Source organism: Nelumbo lutea, chromosome 1, assembly GCF_056320005.1.
Source record: "Nelumbo lutea isolate HS-2025 chromosome 1, American lotus-T2T, whole genome shotgun sequence".
Lineage (NCBI taxonomy): Eukaryota > Viridiplantae > Streptophyta > Magnoliopsida > Proteales > Nelumbonaceae > Nelumbo > Nelumbo lutea.
Genome location: NC_142684.1, coordinates 86,587,754 through 86,593,084, shown reverse-complemented (window position 1 = coordinate 86,593,084; position 5,331 = coordinate 86,587,754). Strand labels below are relative to the sequence as shown.

Sequence of the window (5,331 nt, the reverse complement as noted above, 5' to 3'; positions counted from 1 at the left end):
ATCAATACTTACAGCGATGAGTTTGATGAAAGACGGATGGAATTTAATGGAAGGGTAAAATTGGTATTTCATCCTTTATGTTAGAATTTAGCAGTAATGACAATTGTTAGAAACAGTAGGGGTGGTGCAAGACAATAGTTAACCAGTAAGGGTATTGTTAGTCAATTAGCTAAACAATAGGTATAGTTTAAGAAATTTGCCCAATATTTAAATATATGCAAGCTAGGCCAAACTTGAAGTATTATGCCCAGGCTCAACCTTGAAATTTGCAAATCTAATGCCAACATGAGCATGGAATGGGCCTGAACATAAAATCTAGACCCAAACCTAGAATTTTTAAGCCGAAACGAAATGATCACCCTTAAATGGGACAATGATCACAGATTTGAATGAATGAAAGCATGGGAAGAAATAGGTGTAGCAAATCCTGATCACTTCTCTGGAATGTCCATGTTAGAGTCATGCAAATCCGCCTTGTTAGTCTATCAATTATTTCAAATTCAATCACCCCAAAAGCAAAATAGAAGCCCATCCCCTCTTTAGCAAATGGAGCTTCAAATGGTAAGGGTGAAAATGGATCGGATCATGATCCCAATCTGATCCTATTTTTGTTGGATTTGGATAAATCCTCTATCAAATTTTCATATCAGATTGGGATGATGGAATTTGATTGAAAATCGAATCGAATTTGAGCAACCTCTATCCAAGGATCAAAGTATTAGTATTGGGTATTGTATCAGATAATTTGGATACAGATACAAATACGCTTTAGAAACGCTTGACGCTAGTGAAATGCATACAAATCACATAAATACATTAATCATACTAAACCAAAAGCTGAATTATCTATAAATAAGAAATAAACACATGAGAAATGCATACTTCAGTAGGTTACTAGCGGGGACCCGTGCGATGCATGGGATTTGTTAAGGAAAGCTAAACAATAAAACACATAAGAGTATACAATTGTTTTATATTTCTAACTTTTTAAATAACGATTAATTATTTATATTTTATAATACTTTTAATAACTTTTTACAATACAAAAATAACAATAATTTATTTCAGCTAATCTTGTCCATCGAACTGATGAAACCAATCAACCCGACCAACTCGACCCGAATTGCTCAATTTGTAATATTTATGGTTGAAATTGGGATCAATTTCTCTGTGGCCATTTGTAAATTGACCAAAAACCGGATGACCAATCACATATATATATATATATATATTATTTTGAATATAATTTTTTAATACGGTAAAGGGGGGAAATTCCCATATTTCTTAGTCTCAAATATTTTATATTATAAATTTATTTTTAATAATGTTAATGTAATTTTTAAAATTTAAAATTAAGTTTTCAATATAATCTTTTAAACCAATTGAGCAAACCAAAAATCAACCCAAACCAATACAACCCGATTTAGTTGGTTTCCACTAATGGACAATAGATTTTGGGTAACCAACTCCCCAACCTAACCATGCCGATTTGCTTGGCCAAATAGACTACAGTCGAACTAAACCAAGCCGTGATCAACACTCCTAATTTCATCTAAATTAATATTTTAATCTCTAATAAATAAAAGAAGTTTAATCTCCAATAACTATTAAAAACTTAAAGCAAAAATGCACAATAATTGAAAATATATTGATAATGAAAATAAAATAGATAGCTAATGAAAATAAACTAATTACAATAATTAAAAAATACTAAAAATACTAAAAAATATATTAAGTTAGTCAATAAATATTATAATCTTAAATAATATCTTAACCTCTAATAAATATTAATGAATAAAGTACAACAAAAATACAATAAATATAATAAGTATAATAAATTAAATTTAAAAAGTTAAATAGCAGTAGTTTATTATCCAATAATTATTAAAAATTTTATGTTAAATAACAAAAAAATATATAGATTTATACATAATTATTAAAAATATATTTATAAAAAACTATAAATAATTTCTGAAAATACAATAAATATTAATTTTAGTATATTAAATATATAATAAATATAGATTAAGATTTTAAAATATTATTAATGAATATTCTTTTTTTGAAAGTTATTTTTCTAGAATTATTAATTGATATAAGTGAAATTGATTATTTAAAATATTATTTAGTTATCTAAATAATATCCTTATTTAAATTTTATAATTTTAATTATTATTTGAATTTAATAAGATCATTCAAACATTGTACAATAATTATCACTCTTTCAATTTTATAATTATAATTTTCAATTTTTATTAATTTTGGGAATATTTATTAATTTAATATTTTATTTAAATAACAACTATTGTTTAAATAATAAATATGTTTTCATTTTTAGCATATAATGTTTTTATTTTACAAATAATTGTAAAAAAAACAAATAAATCATTTAAGGTAGATAAAATAAATTATATTTAATTTTCAGTTTTTATTAATTTTTTGGGAAAATTAAATCTTAAATTATTAGTTTCAGTTTTTAAAATTAGAATTTTCTGGTTTCCATTAATTTTGTTGGGAAAATTTATTTATTTAGTATTTTTATATAATAACTCAATTGTTTTGTTTTCAAATAACAACTATGTTTTCATTTTTAACATATAATTATGTGTAAAATAAAATATATAAATCATCTAAGTTAGATGAAATATATTATTTTTATAATTTTTAGTTTTTATTAAAATTTTTGGGAAAATTAAATCTTAAATTATTTATTTTAATTTTCATAATACTATTTTTTAACTTGTATTAAAGATGAAAAACGATTCAAAAGTATTCAATATACAATTTTGTCAAACTAGACACAGACATACCTCCATATCGGTGTGTATCGGACCGTATCCATTGATATGGTGCGATACAGGCCGATACAGATGCATATCGTACCGATACGTACAACTCGTGGGATACGTATCTATTCATAGTGTATCATGTATCCATGGCCATGGATACAGATACGATATGCCCCGTATCGGGAGTATTGTATCGATACTTTAATTCTTGTCTCTATCAGCATGTATAATATGCATATATGTATATGTATATGTATATATCATTTTTTTTTGTTTATAAAAGACATATATATATTAATATATATGATGAAAATATTTGAGCTTTATTGCTCTCGTCTCTTCAAACTTGCCATCCCTATTTTCTTATTTTACTCTAGATAACATATGCAAAATAAAATTTAAAAAACGGAATAAGAAGAAATTTACATGATTGAAGTATCTAAGGAACAAACAACGGCAAACTCGAAGTTAGCAAGGAATCTCCAATCGAGACATTTGAATTACTGAAACACCAAGCAAGAACCCTATGATACGCAACTAGTCGTCCCGTCGATGAAGTGAAGCCGACATACATTTCGTCCAGAAGAACGTCAGACAGATTGACAGGAGTACTAATCAATGGCAGCTCAGGCCTTTTCAATCCGACTGGGGCTATGGTGACATTGAGCTGAGAATTCGAGTAGTCAATCCATACTTGATAGTTGGCGCCACTGTTGAGCTTCAGGTCATGAAAGGTCCCATCCTGATCACTTCTGTTCTTAGCCCAATAACCGGCCGATTGGGCAGTTAGTGACGTGAGAGAGTTGATATCAACGCCGACGTGGTTGTCATTGATATCATTGAATTCTTGGTTTTGGAAGATGTCAAATTCGATGCCCAGTACGTGGTTGTCGGGGCTGCCGTTGTTGGTGCGGTTAAAGAGGCCCAGATTTTGAGCAGAGCTGGTGCCATTGATTCCGGTGGTGGGAGCAAAGATGAAGACAAGGCCGTGGCCGGAGAGTTGGCCATCGCTGGGAGCGATGGAGAGGATGAAAGAGGTGTAGAATGGAAGGAGAGTGGAGGAGTTGGGAGGTCTTGTTGGTATCTTTGTGGGGTAAAGGGCGCGGCCAACAGAGAAAGCAGAGTTGTTTGTAAGGATGAGAACACGAGACTCGAGCGACGCCGTGCCGTAGAACAAGAGTTCGGAGGAATTAAAGCCATTGAAGACCAAATCCACGGCGTATGTTGATCGAAAGAACAAGGTTTTGGTTAGTAATAGTAGGAATAGGAGCTGCAAATAGATAGGCTGCGCCATTTCAGGCACGAGGAGTATCAGAAGGTTAGTACTAATCAATGGCAGAATGGTTGTGTTCGAATGGTTTTCACTCCTCAGAACTTATCTGAGATTTAAAGGGTTAAGGAAACTTCTTATTCAGTGACGATCTGAGGATTTCTATCCACACACGAGAAAACTTTGGCTGTCACGTTTGACAATGGATTGGATAAAGAGTATGAGATTATATTTATTTCCTTGACTATTCTTTATTGGGTTGAATTTAAGAGACTGATGAATTAGTTCTCTTTCTCTGCTTGATTTTTCTGGGTTGAAAATTAAATGCAAGAGACTGACAATTGTTGTCACTAATTGTGCAGTCGTAGTTGAAGCTTGAAAGGGTTGCGAGTCATGAGAGGCAACTATATTGGTCAATCGTTTTTGCATGCAAAGATTGAAAGTATTCTTTCTAGTATCTACCACTGCAATTTTTTTCTTTCATTTTTTTTTCTTCTGCGTTGAATAACTGGATAACTTTATGACTAAAGTTACAGCAGCCAGACTGCTAGAGGTAGGCACTGGATTGCCAAATGTTGGGTTACCTGAAGCTTGGAGTTTCTAGAGTGATTGCAGAAGTAGCAGGTGTTGGTGATGCTGAATTACTAAATCGAGTATTATAAGAGCAGATGAGTAGAAGTAGCATTTAAAAACTGAAGGGGCGCTGTAATATATTATATAGCTTCCCAAAATGAGGTGATCAGGTATATGGATCCCATGTCTGAACCAAGGGCCCTGATTTTCTATGCCATGTACTACTTGAGATTTGGCAAGGTGATGTAGTCAAGTCTCTATCCAGCCTACCCACAAATCACTACCTCCGTGCATTGGGAACATAATAATAGGTAATAATAGGTAAGAGGATAAGATGTTCCCCATGTGTGGTTTCGATGTTATGTGGGTAGAGTTGTCGTGGGTAGGAAAGCCTGACTCACTCGGCCCTCCCATGACCTTGGATAGCAGGGGCTTTCATTGGGTAATGGCTCTTTTTACTTAATATTCGTATCTTTCTTCTCTTAATCCTTCAACCAATCATCTTTTAACCCATTTCCCTATTCAGTGTCTCTGGTTGAAGCCTTTGCCTGTTCGGTAATCCGGGTTGTTAGGATTCTTCTCTTACATGGTGGACCCATCACCCATCCACTTTCTATGTGAAGAGATAATGTGATCAAACCAGGCAGTACACTTGACAGCAGAACCCTTGGAAACTCCACATATATGCTACTATCATTG

The 5,331-nt window shown here is 32.1% G+C and overlaps 1 pseudogene across 1 annotated transcript; it reads right to left on the bottom strand.

Annotated features, from left to right (window-relative positions):
* Window positions 1–3,133: 3,133 nt before the first annotated feature.
* Window positions 3,134–4,986, bottom strand: LOC148875896 (L-type lectin-domain containing receptor kinase VII.1 pseudogene; annotated as a pseudogene). Its single transcript, XR_016106553.1, has one exon. The product of XR_016106553.1 is annotated as an L-type lectin-domain containing receptor kinase VII.1 pseudogene (transcript).
* Between the last annotated feature and the right edge of the window lie 345 nt (window positions 4,987–5,331).